Source organism: Octopus sinensis, linkage group LG23 (assembly GCF_006345805.1).
Source record: "Octopus sinensis linkage group LG23, ASM634580v1, whole genome shotgun sequence".
Lineage (NCBI taxonomy): Eukaryota > Metazoa > Mollusca > Cephalopoda > Octopoda > Octopodidae > Octopus > Octopus sinensis.
In genome coordinates this window covers 15,390,322-15,410,762 of record NC_043019.1, presented here as the reverse complement: position 1 = coordinate 15,410,762, position 20,441 = coordinate 15,390,322, and the positions used below count along the sequence as shown (strand labels likewise).

Here is a 20,441-nt window from a genome sequence, read left to right as displayed (position 1 = left end):
AAAGTTGGTACAGGCATGCTCCTGTGGTTAAGAAGTTTGCTCACAGCTAAGTGATTTCAGGTTCAATTCCACAGCATTTTACTTGTTTCAGTCATTGGATTATGGCTAGAGCATCACCTTAAAGGGTTCAGTCAAATAAATTGACTCCAAAGTGTATTTTTAGTAAGACAGGCATGTATTCTATCAGTCTGTTTTGCCAAACTGCAAAGTTAAGGGGACAAATAAGCAAACCAACTGCAGGGTTGTGAGGTATTGTGGGGATAAACACAAAGTCTTATACAGAAAAAAAAAAAATATATATATATATATATTTATTTATTTTATAAGAAAATGATCGACTATGAGAGGCAAAAGAAGAACATCATCATTATCATCATAAGAAATCTAAATCCAAAACTGAACTGGAAATATCCAACACGATTACTAAAACAACTTCCTCTCTACAGATTACCCTAGAACATGTGTATTTGAAAAGCTGTGAACAGCGAAAGCACTTACACATTATGAATACTTCTTGTCATTCACAAGGCTTTGGACAGCCCAGGGCTAAAGTGGAAGACACTAACCAAGGTGCTACACATGTGGGACTGAACCCAAAACTATGTGGTTGGGAAGTGGACTTCTTAACCCCACAGCCATGTTTGCATAAATATACATAATTATAAAGAAATTATAGGGAGACATATGTACATAAAACGATGTTTAACTGTAATGACTATTTCAAGATAGTAGAGAGTGATTTGAGGGTGATATAACCACTATTTCTAGCAAGTCGAGCAATCACATGGAGGCTCTATTATTGATTTACAAAAAAAAAAAAATCATCACACTGATGGTAATGATGATGATGATAATGCTATTGACAAGTGACAATTACGATGACAATAATAATGATTTCAAATTTTGGCACAAGGCCAGCAATTTTAGAGGAGGGGGATAATCGATTACATTGAAACCTCAGTACATGACAGGTACTTTATTTTTATTGACCTCGAAAGGACAATAGGGAAAGTTGGTCTCAGTCAGATTTGAGCACAGCACGTAAAGTGCCGAAAGAAATGATTGCTAAGCATTTTGTCTGGGGCATTCATGATTCTGCCAGCCCAATGTCTTTATGATGACAATAATATTCATGAGAAAGTTGGAGAGTGGGCAGAATCGTTAGCGAGTGGCTGTGTGGTAAGGAGCTTGCTTCCCAGCCACATGGTTCTGGGTTCAGTCCCACTGTGTGGCACCTTGGGCAAGTGTCTTTTAATATAGCCTTAGGCCAACCAAAGTCTTCTGAGTGGATTTAGTAAATGGAAACTGAAAGAAGCCTGTCTATAAATATGTGTGTGTGTGTGTGTGTGTGTGTGTGTTTGTGTGTCTGTGTTTGACCTCACCACCATCGTTTGACAACCGATGTCGGTGCGTTTACGTCCCCGTAACTTAGCAGATTGACAAAAGAGCCCAACAGAATAAGTACTAGGCTTACAAAGAATAAGAGTCCTGGGGTTGATTTGGTCGACTAAAAGCAGTGCTCTAGCATGGCCACAGTCAAATGACTGAAACAAGTAAAAGAATAGAAGAATCCTGAGCAAAATGTGTAGCGACATTTCGTCTGTCTTTATGTTCTGAGTTCAAATTCCACTGAGGTCAACTTTGCCTTTCATCCTTTCGGAGTCGATGAAATAAGTACCAGTGGAGTACTGGGGGTCAATGTAATCGAGTTAACCCATCCCTAAAATTGCTAGCCTTGTACCAAAATTTGAAACCAAATTATTAATATTAAGGCGGTGAGCTGGCAGAATCGTTAGCATGCTGGACAAATTGCTTGGCGACATTTTGTCTGTCTTTAAGTTCTGAGTTCAAATTGCGTCAAAGTCGACTTTGCCTTTAATTCTTTCAGGGTTGATGGAATAAGGACCAGTCGAGTACCGGGGTTGATGTAATTGATTTATTCCCCTCCCTCGAAAATGCTGGCCTTGTGCTGAAATACGAAACCAATAATATTCATGAAAGAGGGAGGGAGAGAGGGGAGAATGGAGGGGGAGAAGAGGAAGGGGGAGAGGGGGGAAGGAAGGGGGAGAAAGGAGAAAAAGTATTGCAAACAATCTACACAATTAGAAACAACCCCCCACCTTCTTGAACGCTTTACCCACCCACTTATCTCCTTACCTACCTACCTACCTACCTACGTTTCTACTTGCCTACTTACCTACCCACCCATCCATCCATCCAAATTGGTACTTCCAGTACTACATTAATTTTTTTATAGTCTTTTATTTATAGACTTTTCGTATAAATAAAATTCCAATGTGGAAAGCAATGGTCTAAAATAAGACAGTTAGCAACAGAGTTAGCAAACAAGAAATATTAGCAACATGGTAAATCTATATTGAAACGATTGAGAGCAAAGCTGAAGAGAAAGGAGAGAATACGAAAATAGCAAATTATCTGTCTCGCATTATAACATCCATCCATGCCAGCCATGCTTAATTCTGCAGGTTATTAGCAAGAAAAATCTATAACGCTGCAGTCTGTTGGCTGCTGTTTTTGTCAGAACGTTAGCTCCATCTAGTGGTGAAGTGTCAGACATGGGGAAGCAGAAAGATAGAGTGAAAGAGAGACAGATAAATACATAGACAGACAAACAGACAGATCGAGAGATTAATCAGATACGTCTATATAAATATAAATATATATATGTGTATGTGAAAATAGATATACGTCTATCATCTCTCTCTCTCTCTCTCTCTCTCCATATATATATATATATATATATATATACTTTATTTAAAGCAGCAGAAAATTCAACAAAACCTGTTACTCTGAGTTTCACATTGCCGTTCGTCGGACAGTTTACTCTACCACTGGTATTTGAGTACTCTTTTTTCCACCTTGTTTCACATTTATGTGTTTACTCCAGTATATATATATATATATACAGAGAGAGAGAGAAATGATTGACATTTAATTATCTATCTATCTATCTATCTATCTATCTATCTATCTATCTATCTATCTATATAATATATATATATATATATACTAGCAGTATCGCCCGGCGTTGCTCAGGTTTGTAAGGGAAATAACTATAAAGCATTTTTAGAGAGTATAGCCAAAAAAATAGCAAAAAATGGAAAAAAATGATGGTAAATTTTTTTTGAGATTTAAAAAAGGTAGAGTTGCGTCCCCTAGACAGTTGTGGTTCGTATTCCTGATTCTCGACCCCATGTCGAATTTATCGATTTTTTTTTTCAGAACTGGGGAACTTTTCAAAATTTCGCTGCGTTAGTTTTGAATTATGACATTGGGCTATGTGTGTCAAGTTTCATCAGATCGGTTGAAAGCCGTGGTAAGGGTGAGGGTACAAGCAAACAGACACCAGAAACACGCACAGACAAACTGCCGTTTATATAGAGAATATATTATATATATATCTATATATATATATATATATATATATATATATATATATATATATATATATATATATATATATATATATATACTAATACTTTGCATCTATCATGTCCATGTGTTGTTTTTTTCTTGTGTTTGTTCTTTGTTTTCTGGGGAATTTACTATCATCATCGTTTAGCGTCCGCTTTCCATGCTAGCATGGGTTGGACGGTTCAACTGAGGTCTGGGAAGCCAGAAGGCTGCACCAGGCCCAGTCTGATCTGGCAATGTTTCTACGGCTGGATGCCCTTCCTAAAGCCAGCCACTCCGTGAGTGTAGTGGGTGCTTTTACATACTACCTGCACAGGTGCCAGACGAGGCTGGCAAACGGCCACGATTGGATGGTGCTTTTTACGTGCCACTGGCATAATCCAAACATGAAAACACAAAGAGAAAACACAATAACGCGAGGACGTGGAACAAGTATAGTGTTATTGGACGCTCAGGAAAAAGGAGGGTTTAACGTTTCAAGCGGAGCTCTTCGTCGGAAACATAGGAAACGGAAAGATCCAAAGAAAGGAAGACGGAGGAAAAAAAATCGCCAATGGTACACACACGGTCATATATATATATATATATTAAAAGAAAGAATATATATATCATCATCATCATCATCATCATCATCATCATAAAACGGATGTTAAACAATGATGATGATGATGATATATATATTCTTTCTTTTATTCTTTTGTTTCAGTCAAATGACTGTGGCCATGCTGGAGGACTGCCGTAAAGAGTTTTAATTGAAGAAACCGACCCCAGGACTTATTCTTTGTAAGTCTGCTATTTATCCTATAGGTCTCTTTTGCCAAACCACTAAGTTACAGGGACATAAACACACCAGTATACAATGGGTTTCTTTCAGTTTCCATCAACTGAATACCCTAACTGTTGAACCCTCATACATCATCTAATGACAGGAGAGTCCATCATCATATGTACATATATATATATATATATATATATATACACACATATATATATATATACATATGTACATATATATATATATATATATATATATACACACACATACATATGTACATTTATACATTCATGCATACATACATACATACATACATACATGGAAGCACATGGTTTAGTGGTTGGGGTACTTGATTCCCAGCAGTGTATTGGGTCCTTCAGCAAGACCCTTTATTTCATGTTGCTCTAGTCCACTCAGCTGGCAAAAATGAATTGTACCTGTATTTTAAAGGGCCAGCTTTCTCACATTCTGTGTCATGCTGAATCTCCCTGAGAGCTTTATTAAAGGTATGCCTGTCTATAGAGTACTCAGCCACTTGCACGTTAATTTCATGAGCAGATTCTTTTGTTGATCGCATCAAATGAAACACTTGTTGTTGTAACAGATGGAGAGCCATACATACACACATACATACTTAAAAAGGTAAAGATCCCGCTTCAGTCATGACTGACCACAGGAATGCACCTAGAAAGTTCTCCCTCCAAGGCACAAATCTGGGCAAGGTGGTTTACGGAAGACCAGCAGTTGCCCATGCATACCGGCTCCCCTCTCCACACCACTGATGTTATCCAAGGGAAAGGCAAAGGGGTCAATACAGCTTGGCACCAGTGACATCACAATTCATTTCTACAGCTGAGTGAACTGGGGCAACATGGAAATAAAGTGTCTTGCTCAAGAACACAACATGCAGCTCGGTCTTAGAATCGAACTCACTACCTCATGATTGTGAGGCCAATGCTCCAACCACTGAGCATGAATACACACACATACATATAGTTTATATGCATATAAATATATCGATATGCATATATATATTATATATATATATATATATATATATATATATATATATACACATATACATACATGCATACAAATATATAGATAAGAATATATACATATATGTACAATGCACACACACACACATACATAAAGTATATATATATATGTATATATACTTATAAATATGTAGATATGTATATATATACATAAATATACATACAAATATATAGATAAGAATATATACATATATGTACAAATGCACACACACACACATACATAAAGTATATATATATATGTATATATCATCATCATCATCATCAATTAACGTCCGCTTTCCATGCTAGCATGGGTGGACGGTTTCAACTGGGGTCTGGGGAGCCCGAAAGCTGCACCAGTCCATCAGATCTGGCAGTGTTTCTACAGCTGGATGCCCTTCCTAACGCAACCACTCCGAGAGTGTAGTGGGTGATTTTGTGCCACCGACACAGGTGCCAGACGAGGCTGGCAAACGGCCACGCTCGATGGTGTTTTTTTATGTGCCACCGACACAGGTGCCAGACGAGGCTGGCAGACGGCCACGCTCGGATGGTGTTTTTATGTGCCACCGACACAGGTGCCAGACGAGGCTGGCAGACGGCCACGCTCGATGGTGTTTTTATGTGCCACCGACACAGGTGCCAGACGAGGCTGGCAGACGGCCACGCTCGGATGGTGTTTTTATGAGGCTGGCAAACGGCCACGATCGGATGGTGCTTGTTACGTGCCCCAGCACGGAGGCCAGTCGATGCAGTACTGGCTACGGCCACGTACGGATGGTTTTCTTGTGTGCCACAGGCACTGGTACCACAAAGATACAAATTCCATTGATGTTCATCTATTTTGATTGATTTTCACTTGCCTCAGCAGGTCTTCACAAGTGTCACAAGAAGGAAGGTATGCACAGGTGGATCGACTACGTCCCAGGTAGGGGCCACGGGATATGGCCTGACTAGTCCTGCCGGGTCCTCTCATGCACAGCACACTTCCATAGGACTCGGTCTTCAGTCATTTCCTTGGTGAGACCTAAAGTTCGAAGGTCGTGCTTCACCACCTCGTCCCAGGTTTTCCTGGGTCTACCTCTTCCACAGGTTCCCTCAACTGCTAGGGTGTAGCACTTTTGCACACACTGTCTTCAGCCATTCTCGTCACATGACCATACCAGCGCAGCCGTCTCTCTTGCACACCACAACTGACACTTCTTAGGTTCAACTTTTCTCTCAAAGTACTTACACTCTGACGATTATGAACACTGACATTACACATCCATCAGAGCATACTGGCTTCATTTCTTGCAAGCTTACGCATATCCTCAGCTGTCACGGCCCATGTTTCATTACCATGTAGCATGGCTGTACGTACACACGCATCATATAGTCTGCCTTTATATACATAAATATACATCTACATACGTATATACAAATATATAGATAAGTATATATACATATACATGCAAATGCACACACACACACACACACACACACACATACACACACACATAAATATATGCATATATGTGTATGCATCTTGTCATCTGACTCTTCCAGCCTCACGGCAACAGATCACTATACATACACACACACACACACATGCTCAGACACACACACATGCTCAGACACACACACATGCTCAGACACACACACATGCTCAGACACACACACATGCTCAGACACACACACACACATGCTCACACATTCTTTTATTCTTTTAACTGGTTTCAGTTATTGTCTTTCAGATTTTAAAATTCAATCTAGCCAAATTATTTCAACATCTTGAACAGCCTGAAAGTAAGACACGACAGAAGAATATGGTAGACGGATCCAGGTTTTCCAAGAAGAGAATAAGAAAGGAGAGAGAGAGAGGGAGAGAAAGAGAGAGAGAGAGTCATGGAAAGATATAAAGAGACTTCTCTAACATTTTGATCATCTGAAGAATTATATTCAGATATCAAGCATTCATAGAAACCATTGGAGTCGCATCTGCCGCCATGCTATTGATTGAATGAAGAAATATTGGTTGAGTTTCTCATCTCCCTTTCACTATTTCACTTTCAATAGCTTTACATATATGACCTTCTTATACAGAACGGCAGCCTATTTAGATAGACAGTGTTGGTTGCACACACACACGCGCGCGCACACAAATGTATATATAATTATACAAACACACACAGATATACGTTCATATATGTATATACGTATGTATGTATGTAAATATGGATACATAAAGAATTTTGCCTCAATCCCCTTGTACCTAAACCATCTTTGCAAGGAAGAACAGACGTACAATTACACACATGAACACATATAGACATACATACATATATACACGTATGTGTATCTATATACATAAATATGTGTGTGTGTGTGTGTGTGTGTGTGAGTGTGTATAAAATTTTGAATTAGAAGTAGCAGCTCTAATAATTTTAACATAACTAATCCCACACACTCAATTTATGTGTTTTGTTTTTTACATTTTTTGGGCTGCAGGATTCATCCAGAGAAAATTCACTTCAAGATGTCAAGTGTTGAAAAAAAAAATGCTGATTACCTCAAAACCAGATGAAACGAAATCACCCTGTAGGTGAACAAGAACAGCAGATATCGATATTCCACTGTTACTTCAGCTTGTCGGCACCACATAACCAGAATCACCTCGAAACAAATTTGTATCCTTACAAACTGGAATAACAACAAAATATCTATGTCCATCATTCATGTTCACCAATGGGTATCAATTTATTTCACCTTGTTTTGAGGCATTCAGTGCTTTTAATATTCGGTGTCTTACAGGTTACTTTTCTGGGACATTCTGCAGTTAATAAGCACATAGACAAAACCCGTACACTAAGGACATGAAATCAGGGCAGTTTATATTATTTTCACTGCTTCTAAATCAAAATTTAACCTTTTACCATTCAAATTAGACAAATCATCATCATAATCATCGTTTAATGTCTGCTTTCCATGCTAGCATGGGTTGGACGATTTGACTGAAGGCTGGCAAGCCAGATGGCTGCACCAGGCTTCAATCTTCATCTGGCAGAGTTTCTATAGCTGGATGCCCTTCCTAATGCCAACCACTCTGAGAGTGTAGTGGGTGCTTTTACGTGCCACCGGCACGAGGCCAGTCAGGTGGTACTAGCAATGACCTTGCTCAAATCTTTTACACATGCCACCGGCACAGGTGCCAGTAAGGCAATGCTGGTAACAATCACGCTCGAATGGTGTCTTTTACGTACCACCAGCACAGAGGCTAGATAGCCACTCTGGCAACGATCACGCTCGGATGGTGCTCTTAACACCCTACTAGGACGGGGCTCGAGTGCCAGTAAGGTAATGCTTATTTATTTAATGCTTATTTATTTATTGTTTTGAATTAATCCTGCATTATCTTGTAGCTTTGATACATCAGTGGTGTGCTTGTTTAGTTTTAAAATGACATTGCAGGGTAGGTGTAAGAGGCTGAAGCTAGCAAGCTTCTTACCACACAGCAATGATTGCACCTATATTTATATATGCGTGCTAATATCAAATAGAAAGAATAATTGCTTAACACTGCATTGGTGGATAAGTATTCTTTATTTGTAGGTAAACAAGGCTACCAACAGTTTTATGCAAGTGGATGTTTTTACAATTGTTCAAGTGTACCAAAGGGAACATTGTTAATCATTTCTATTTTGGATGAGAATACCATACACATGCATTCACACACACACACACACACACCTTCCTGATTTTCTGCCCTTGCTCTCATTTTTCAGTCACTTAGTGCATTTTTCAGAAACCTTAGTGCAAGGGTCCATGAAATCATGGTTGTGGCCAGTGCCAGTGACATATAAAAGGCACCCATGTAGAGACATGTGAAGAGTACACATGCCAGTTACATGTGTAAAGCACCTGGGCTGGTGATATTGTAAAAGGCACCAAGTACACTCTGTACAATGGTTGGTGTTAGGAAGGGCATCCAGCCACAGAAACCAAACCAAAACAGACACAGAGCCTGGTGCAGATCTCCAGCTTACCAGCTTCAGTCAAACAGTCTAATCCATGCCAGCATGGAAAACAGACATTAAATGATGATGATGATGATATTTATACCATATTTACTCATGATAAGTCACGCCCTGAATTTAGTGCTAAAATCTTGGTACAAAACTATTTTGCCTTTCATATTTAAAGTGAAAGTTTTATCTTCGCCCTGTTCATAATCCGCACCCCCATATTTTCTCAGTTAAAATCAAGCATAAAATAGAGCAACTTATACACGAGCAACTACGGTATATGTGTATATATATATATATATATATATTGTGCATAGCTTTGCTATGTACTGGAGGAATGTTGTACTGGAATGGCAGAACAAGAAGTCTTCTGAAAAGTCAATGCTGACAAATGTCTGTTATCTCTGAGATCTTAGTAAAATTAGGCCTTGTTACTGTTGTTATTGTTGTTGTTGCTTTGCTAATTGATATAATGTGCAGTGCATGACATTTCATCATCTGAAAGACATGACACAGAGGTACATGTGCTGATAGACCCATATAAAATTATATATATATTATATATATATATATATATACATATACACACACACATGTATTATATATATAGATATATATATGTATATATATATGTATATATATATATATATATCTATATCTATGAATATGTATATATATACATATTTATATATATATTACACACACACATGCATACATATATATATGCACACAACACATATATATATATATAAATACACACATACATATATATAAATACACACACACATATAGATGGATATATATATATATATATATATATATATATACAGGCATGAGGAAGTGTGTGCACGTACATGCACACACACATGTGTGTTCATGTGCATGCGTGTGACACACTGACAGACAGAGACAGATATATGCAAACCCATTGAGGCATTCACGCGGATACATACTTGCAGTGCATATACTGTAAACACAGGACCAACAGAGAAAAATATATATATATATATACTGACATGGTAACATGGGTACATATATACTGACTGGTATATACACATATACATATACACACACACATATACATACATACATACATACATACAGACATACATCATACATACATACATACATACTTACATGCATACATACATACATTCATACATACATACATTCATACATTCATACATACATACATATATGCACAGACACAAAGACGAAAATACAGATACACATATTCACATGCACAGACATGCATACAAGAGATATAAATATATATACATACACATAGATTGATACATATACACTCATACACAGACAAAAAGACTTGTGTACGCATACACGGAAGTGCACAGTTACATACGTGTATATGCACAGAGACAGAAACACACATATATAGACATGCATACATACGCACATACAAACAGGCTCATATACATACAAAGACATATAAAGACATATACATACATGCACATATACATAAATACATACATACACACATGCCTATACATACATGCATGTGTATATACATGAATGAATATACTTCCATGAATTTACCATGTTTGTATGTCAACTACATAAGTTTATACATACATATACACGTACATATATACATACATACATAATCAGACGTATACAAGGGAAGAAAGAGAGGGAAGAGAAACAGGAAGAAAGCGAGTGGAGGAGAGAGCAGAGGCAGAGGAGGGGAGAGATAGAGAGGCGGAGGGAGTGAGAGAGAGAGAGAGGTGTGAACATGTGATTATGCAAGCTAAAAGTGAAAGTAAAAGAATGCCTGAAGGAAAATAAATCCAAGTCTTTTTGTAATCAGAAAATCATCGCAATTTGGTTTGGTTAACGTTTTACTTCAGTAATGACAACAACAGCAGCAGCAGCAGCAGCAACAGCAGCCACAACAGCAGTTGCTGCATCACAACAACAACATCAACAGCAACAAATGATACCAGTGGTAGCAGCAGCAGCTACAACAACAATAATCACAATCATCTCATTTTTACGAGCCAAATAAGGAGTCTTGATGTAATTGTTCTATTTAATAAAAATAGCAGCCAAAATTTCCTCAGATCCACCCTAGTCTGTTAAGAGAAGGGAAGAACACATTACCTTTAGAGACCCATAAAAATACGGGATGGAATTGTCTTACACACACAGAAATAGAAATGTGTATATATATATATCATACATATATATTATATATATATACATACATATATATATATATATATATATATATATATAATATATGTGTGTGTATATATATAATATATATATATTATATATATATATATATTATAGAAAATATATATGTTGTATTATATATATATATTATATATATATATATGTATGTATATATATATATATATTTATATATATATATATATATATATATATATATATATATATAGTATGTATATATTACGTATATATATATATATGTATATATTATATATATATATTACATATATGTATATATATATATATATATATATATAATATATTATATATAATATATATTATACCCGACACATACATACATACATGCTCTTAAAGGGTTTTAGTCAAAGAAATTGACCCCAGAACTTATTCTTTGCAAGCCAGTACTTATTCTATCAGTCTCTTTTTGCTGAGCTGCTAAGTTACGGGGATGTAATCACACCAACACCAGTTGTCAAGCGATGGTGGCGGGGACAAACATAGACACAAAGACACATTCAGCCAGCTGGAGGAGATGCCTTCCTGGGGCTATAAACTACAGTAGCATTGTCCCACATGGATCTGCCACATTTAGGTGGCAAATATACTTCACAATGTCATGCTGCTACTGTTACATCTCGCTCAGAGATTATTATTGACATATATATATCTATATATATATATAATATATATATATATTTTTATATATATATGTGTGTTATATATATATATATATATATATATATGTATATGTATATATATATAATAATATATATATATATATATATATATTATCGTACAAATATATACACTACATATATATATCTATACATAAATATTATATATATATATATGAAATATTATTAGAGACAAAACCACTATTTGCAAAACAAAAAGGAAATACTTAATCAATACATAAAATTTTAATAAATAGTCAAAAAAACCGCCACTACAATCGTTTCTTGTCTTGATCGACAATCTTCATAATTTGACACTGAATTATTGGAAGTACACCTGAAGATTGTCGATCAAGCAAGAAACGATTGTTAGTGCGGTTTTTTTTGACTATTTATTAAAATTTTATGTATTGATTAAGTATTCCTTGTTTTTTTTTGCAAAATGTGGTTTTGTCTCTAATAATATTTTATAATATTTACTATAAAATCGATTAATCCTAAATCTGATTGTTTCCCTCGTAAATTTGGATTTATTCCTAATATTTATTATATAATATATATATATATATATATATATAAATACATATATATATATAATATATATATGTTTATATATATGTATATATATATGTATATATAGATATGTATATATATATATATATATATATATATATATATATGAATGTGTTGTCTCTGTGTGTGTCTTTGTATCTGTGTTTGTGCCTCATCACTGTTGACAACCCATTTTGGTGTGTTTACATCCTCGTAATCTAACAGTTCAGCAAAAGACACTAATAGAATAAGTACCAGGCTCGCAAAGAACAAGTCCTGGGGTCAATTTATTTGACTAGAACCCTTTAAAATGGTGCTCCAGCATGGTCGCAGTCAAATGATTGAAACAAGTAAAAAAGAATAAAAAAATAAAACAATGAATTTCTGTTGAATAACTATCTATTTTTAGGGAAATACATGGTGCACCCTGGTGACCAGTTTTTATAAGGGGGAGATAATCCTTCCTAGATAAATTTTGGTGGGATTAAAAGTTATAGTTTTAAATTGAAGAGCTTGCAAAAAGATGTGAAGAATATCCTTTACTTGTATCGGTCATTAGACTGTGGCCATGCTGGGGCACACAGCCTTACAGAATAGTAGTTGAATGAATCGACCCCCCCACCCCAAGTATTTATTTTTTTAAAGCCTAGTACTTATTCTATTGGATCCTTTTGCTGAACTGCTAAGTTACAGGGACATAAACACACCAACACCACTTGTCAAGCAGTGGTGGGGGACAGACACAAACGCACACGCACACACACACATGCCCCGGGTAGCTCACACCCAAGCTATGCCACTGGGTCTTGGTACTTCAGCTGAGAAACCAATACCTTTCAACAACATCCTCAGTGTTTTCTTTCTCTTCTTCTACAAACATCTCCCATCACCACCACTGCCAAACACCATCCTCCTCCCTCCTATTCCTCCCTCTGCCTCTCTTTCTTCCTCCTTCACTCCTCATTCTCTATCTACTCCTCCTCTTTCCCTCTCTTGCTCCTCCTCCCTTAGCCTTCCTTCCTTCTTCCCCTCTCTCCCACCTTTTTCCTCTTCTGCTCTTCCTCCTCCTTTCTCCCCCTCCTCATTCTTCACCCTTCCTCCCTCCCTCTGCCCTCTCTCCTTCCTTCTTTCCTTCTTCCGCTTCTCTCCTTCCACCTCTTTTCCTCCCTTCTCTCCTTTTCTCTTCATCCTCCCTCTCTCCTCTTCTCTTCATCTTCCCTTCATCCTCCCTCTCTCCTCTTCCCTTCATCTTTCCTCCTTCCCTTCTCATCATCTTCCCTCCTCCTCTTCTCTTCACCTTTCCTCCTCCTCTTCTCTCCATTCTCCTTGTCTTCATCTTCCCTCCTCCCCTTCCTCCTCTTCCCTTCATCCTCCCTCTCTCCTCTTCCCTTCATCTTTCCTCCTTCCCTTCTCATCATCTTCCCTCCTCCTCTTCTCTTTACCTTTCCTCCTCCTCTTCTCTCCATTCTCCCTCCTCTCCTTGTCTTCATCTTCCCTCCTCCCCTTCTCTTCATCCTCCCTCCTCCCCTTCTCTTCATCTTCCCTCCTCCCCTTCTCTTCAGCCTCCCTCCTCCTCTCTTCATCTTCCCTCTCTCCTACCTACCTCCCTTCCCCCTCTCCCACCCCGGTACCCTGTACCTGCTGACTTATTTAGTAAACACCAACGAACTACATCGTTAAGCACAGCTTCCAGTTGTGTCTTAAATAATGGCAATGCATGAATGCTCTCACCTGGATGGCGCTCACCTCGATAGGACACCTTAACCCAGTTTCATCGTAGTAGCGGTCTCCTTGGAAACACAGAAGGGATGATGATGACAGGTTTCGTTCTAAAGTGAATAAAACAAGAAAAATTAATGAATAAATAAATAAATAAATAAATATAAAATTTTTTTTTTTTAAATGGGAAAGAAAAAAATAAAATTTAAAATAAAAAAAACAAAACTGCAAATATTATAATTTAGACTTCCTTCGCACACCATCATAGGAGGGTGGAGGGAAAAAGAGAGAGAGAGAGGCACAGAGAGAGAGAGGGGGGAGAGGAGAGAAGAGTTGGAAAAGGAAAGAGAGAGAAAGATGAAGAGACCGATAGTTGGAGAGAGAGGGACAGAGAGGAGGAGAGAAAAGGACAGACAGTCGGAGAGAGAGGGAAAAATAGACAGGCAGAGTAGAGAGAGGGAAATAGAAAGAAAGTGGGAGAGAGAGGAAGAAGAAGAGGGAGAGGATGAAGGAAGAGCCAGGGAGAGAAAGGGGAGAGTTGGAGAAGGGGAGAGAGGGGAGAGTTGAAGAAGGGGAGAGAGGGAGAGAATAAGGGAGAGAGATGGAGAGAGACAGATAGACAAGGGAGAGAGAGGGAGGGGGAGAAAGAAGAGAAAGAGGAGAGAGGGAGAAGAAAAGAGGAAGGAAAGAGAGAGAGGAGAGAGGGAGAGGAGAAGGAGAAAGAGAGGAGGGAGAGAGAGAGAAAGAGATTGAGAGAGAGAAAGAGGTTGAGAGTGAGAGAGAGAGACAGACAGATTGAGACAAAGGGAGAGAGAGGGGCAGAGAGAATGAGAGGAGGGATAGAGAGGGAGGGGAGAGTGAGCAAGCGAGAGAGAGGGAGGGAGAGAGAGGGAGGGAGGGAGAGAGAGAGAGAGAGAGAGAGAGAGAGAGTGAGAGAGGGAAGTGAAAATATGAAGGTGAAAGGAAAGGGAAAAACAGAGCAAATGAGGAAAGACAATTATTCGTAAATGACATGATGAAGAATCTACCCAAAATGAAACAAGAAAATAATAATAATAATAATAATAATAATTAAGGCATAAATAGCAGCAATGTGTTTATTTGCATGTTGTGCATACACACAAAGAAAAAAAAAATACAAAAAAAAAAAGAAAAACATTGATCATTACAACATATTTGACTGTTCTTATAGCAAATCAAGTTATGCTGATGACATAATTTTTAAAACTGATTTAAAAGTCTATGATTTCACTCACTCAAACATTAACGAAATAAATTGTTATTATAAATTAACATGAATATTTTGGAAATAATCGAAATATGTAACAGGTATGATGTTGTGTTGTGTTTTGTTTTGTTCTTTTTTTAAAAAAAAAAATAACATTATTATGAATTTAAAAAAAAAAATTTTTCATTTGTTTTTCATATTTCATTTGGTACATTAAAAATTGAAACATCATCAAGAGAATTTAATTTGTTCAAAAATCTCATTGGAATTCCTTATTAAATTTGAAGTTATTGTTCTTTTGCTTTGTTGTTGTTGTTATTTATTATTATTATTATTATTATTATTATTATTATTATTATTATTATTATTATTATTATCTCTTTTAAAGCTCATGAATTTCTGGTTTTTAAATATGAAAAAAATGTAAAAAAAATGAAAGAGGAGAGAACAATTAGTATAGAATGAAAGAATTGTAGAAATTATAAGAGAATTACAGTGTGAAAGAATTGTAGAATTAAAGAATAGTGTGGAAAGATTAGAGAATTAAAGAATATAAGCAGAGAGACATGGCTGTGCAGGTAAGCAGTTTGCTTCACAACAGCACGGTTTCAAATTCAGTCAGTCCCACATAGGAGCCAATTGGGTGAGAGCTTACTACTATAGCCCCAGGCTGACCAGTGCCTTGTGAGTAAAATTTAGCTGACTGAGAGTGTGAAGAAGCCCACCATGGCCACAACCATGACCACAACCACCGCCATCACCATCAACATCATCATCATCATCATCATTTAATGTCTGACTTCTCTGCCAGTATGGATTGGATGATTTGACAACAACTGGAGGAGTCCGGGGATCACATCATGTGCCAGTGTCTACTCGGTATGGTTCCTATAGCTGGCTTCCCTTCCTAATGCCAACCAATTTACAGAGTGTATTGACTATTTTTATCATGGCCCCACCACTCATGATGTTTGCTTTGTAACTGTCAAGGCTAAGACCATAAAGTTGCTCCTATAACAGGAGAACAAAAAAAATGGGGATTACAGGTAAGTTCACCACCATAAATTCACTGCAGGAAAAGTTTACCATGAAGAAAGTTCACAGTGAGGAAAGTTTACTGAGAAAATATATCCATACTGTCGCATCATTAATAGTTAAAAACTATTTTATCGAAAAAAAAAGCAGTGAATTAATGACGGTGATCTTTCCCTGCAGTGGACTGATGACGGTAAACTTCCCCTGCGGTGAATCAATGATGGTGAACTTTCCCTGCAGTGCGTAACTGGTACTTAGTTAATCGACCCCGAAAGGATGAAAGGCAAAGTCGACCTTGGCGGAATTTGAACACAGAACGTAGCGGCTGACGAAATACCTATTTCTTTACTACCCACAAGGGGCTAAACACAGAGGGGACAAACAAGGACAGACAAACAGATTAAGTCGATTATACCGAACCCAGTATGTAACTGGTACTTATTTAATCGACCCTACGGTGAATTGATCATGGTGAACTTTCCCTGCAGTGGACTGATGACAGTGAACTATCCCTGTTGTGAATTGATGACGGGGAACTTTCCCTGTGGTGACTTGATGACAGTGAACTTACTGGGCATGGAAGAGGGAATAGATGATAGATGAGAATCTTACATGGAGGGATGAGGGTTACTAAGAGGAGAGGTTGGGGGAGTGTGGGAGGGAACAGGAAAGGTGGGAGGGATTATTTATAGGGCTTAGGAAAAGGGAGGAAAAGAGTTGAAAAGGTGGGTTGTGTAAGGCGGGGGGTGTCTGGGGTCAGCCAACATCATAAGGGGCAAGTATATGAATGTATATATCACATGATTATGTGACTGACCAGACTATCAGATGCTGTTACACATCACTGGTCACAATGCACTTTGCAACATTTTAGCCTTCAAATGACACCACCCTGATGGTGAGGCAAGGGGGCCAACATTTCACCCACTCACCAATCGAAAGGGGAATTAGGGTAACATGAAATGAAGTATTTTGCTCAAGAACACAACACACCATCCGGTCTGGAAATTGAACCCACAATCTAGCAATTATACAGGCAACAACCTAATCACCAGGTCACATGCCTTGACACACACACACACACACACAAACACACAATAATCCAAATAAAAAGATAAAGACCTTGAGTTTAAATGCACAAAATATATACATACATAAAGCAGACTTAATATTATTTTCACATGATTAACAATCAAGTATATGCACATATATATATATTATATATATATATATATATATATATAATATATTATATATATATATATATTATATATATATATATTTTAATAGCGCTTACTCAGATTTCATAGACTCAAAGAATTAGAGAGGAGAGAGAGTGTTACAATATCATTGAGTCTAAGTAATCTGAATAAGCTTGCTCTATATAAATATATATATATATATTATATATATATTTATTTATACTTGATTGTTAATCATGTGAAAATTTTAATCTACCTTCTCTTTTACATGCATATATGTCTATATATATTTTGTACATTTAAACTCAGGGTCTTTATCTGTTTATTTAAATTATTGTCTCCATATCTGCTGACTTGGATTTCCCTGCTAACTTGGTCTGCAGTAAAGACATTGGAGTGTAAGTTCAAATCATTGGCACTCTACTAAATGTTTTCTATACTGATCGTGGTCGATGCCAGCCCCCTCTGGCCCCTCTGCTGGTGGCACGTAAAAAGCACCCACTACACTCTCAGAGTGGTTAGCGTTAGGAAGGGCATTGAGCTGTAGAAACACTGCCAGAGCAGAATGAAGCCTGGTGCAGCCTCCTGGCTTCTCAGACCCCAGTCAAATCGTCCAACCCGTGCCAGCATGGAAAACGGACGTCAAACGATGATGATGATGATGATGATATGTGTGTGTGTGTGCGTTTATTCTTTTACAAAAATAGTTTTGGCAATGACTTTGAAGTTTTGGCCAGCTGAGCCAACACCGGATTATGAGAGATTTGAGTTCATCTCTGCTTTACATAGCCTTTGTTCATCACAGCCTCCCCTACAGTTATTACTCAGCTTGCCCCAGAAAATTTTAACTTAACAGATATTATATAAATCCAAGATGAACTCAAATATACCACAGTCCAATGATGGCTTAGCTGTCTGAAACTTCGAAGTCACAGTCAGTAATATTCTTGTTAAAGAATGATAAAATTTGTACTCCTCCAAAAGTATTGAGAAATCCTTCAGTTTGATGTACATATGCTTTTATTATAACATAAAAACAAACATTAAAATATGTTGTCTAATATGTTGTGGAGCCGCAATTCTATCACAAGGGTGTTTTTTGTCTTTGTTTTTGTTATGCCTTGTAATTACCAAGCAGCATTTAAATATTTTTTTTGATGTTTTAATAAACCGTTTGATTGAATGGGACTGCTTGGAGTCAAAACCATAACGATTTCCAATACAGTAGCTGATGATGGCATGCTTTTGTCTATTTAGATTAAATTGTTTTTTTTTGTGATGTTTATATTGTTGTTTATGCATTCCATATTTAGTTTGTTTTTTGGTGTATTTTTGTGTTCTTCAGCATATTGGTATTATCCCCAATTGTAACCCTAGCCTTGTTGGTACATCCATTGTCTAATATAAGACTAGGTCTAATTCAACTGTTTATAGAATCTCTTATTTTTATATTTGGGTAAACAAGGTTTGTATGTTTCCTTGGGCCTTGATCAAGGTTTTGCTTTGTTATAAGTCTCAGTTTATCTGAAATACTGGGGTTTACAGAATTCATTGGGTAAAATAACTACATATTATGTTATAGTGGATTTGTGATATACATATCATCATCATCATTTAATGTCCGTTTTCCATGCTAGCATGGTTTGACTGGAGATTGGCAAGCTAGTAGGCTGCACCAGGCTCTAATCTGATCTGGCAAGATTTCTACAATTGGATGCCCTTCCTAATGCCAACCACTCCAAGAGTGTAGTGAGTACTTTTTACATGACACCGGCACAGGAGATGACCACATTTGGATGGTGCTTTTTATGTGCTTCCCGCATGGGGAGCCCGTCAAGCGGCACTGGCATCTACCCATGCTTGAATGGAGCTTATTATGTGCCACCAGCACATAGTAAAAGACACTTGCTCAAGGTGCCATACAGTAGTGGGGGCTGAACCTGAAACCATGTGATTACAAAGCAAGTTTCTTAACCACACAGCTATAAAATTTAAATTCTGAAATAATGAAATAAAAATTCCAAGTCTAAAAAAAAACAAAAGTTCCTAAATGTCCTAGCTGACCACTTTATCAAGAATTAGACAAGAATCACCATCAGAAATCTTCTCAATTAATTTACTACAAGTAAAATCAACAATGGCCAATGACTGCTATTCGAAAATAAGTAATAAAATGAATAACATACTACACAATCAGTTTTAATTAACCAGTTAATTAGATTTTATTTAATTAATTTCATGAAACTCAATTTTATTTCCTATTGTCAACAAGCTTTTTTTAATTCTTCATTCTTAAAAACTGCTTCTTACTTAAATTCTTTTGTTGTTTTTTTTTTCTTTCTAAATTTACTTATATTCATCTTTAATCTATATTTTATGAAGATGGAATGTGGCTGAATGTTTATGAAGCTTGTTTCACAACAATGAGGCCCTTGGTTTGATACCACTGCATAGAACAGTAGTTCTCAACCGTTTCAATACATTAACTGCCTATGGCCTGTTACTGGACCTTACTGCTGACGCCACGTGTTTCATGCAGTCACACGGCATACTGTTTAATCTCAAGGAA

General features: G+C 37.1%; 1 protein-coding gene across 5 annotated transcripts in view; it reads right to left on the bottom strand.

The window, feature by feature from the left end:
- Window positions 1-20,441, bottom strand: part of LOC115223663 — a 125,471-nt gene that overhangs the window by 53,293 nt on the left and 51,737 nt on the right. For 4 of the 5 annotated variants that reach the window (XM_036512341.1, XM_036512343.1, XM_029794336.2 and 1 more), the window contains one exon: window positions 14,420-14,517. The gene's annotated coding sequence lies outside the window, so the exon portion shown is untranslated. The remainder of the gene's footprint in view (window positions 1-14,419; window positions 14,518-20,441) is intronic. The other variant, XM_036512344.1, reaches the window with a different exon arrangement.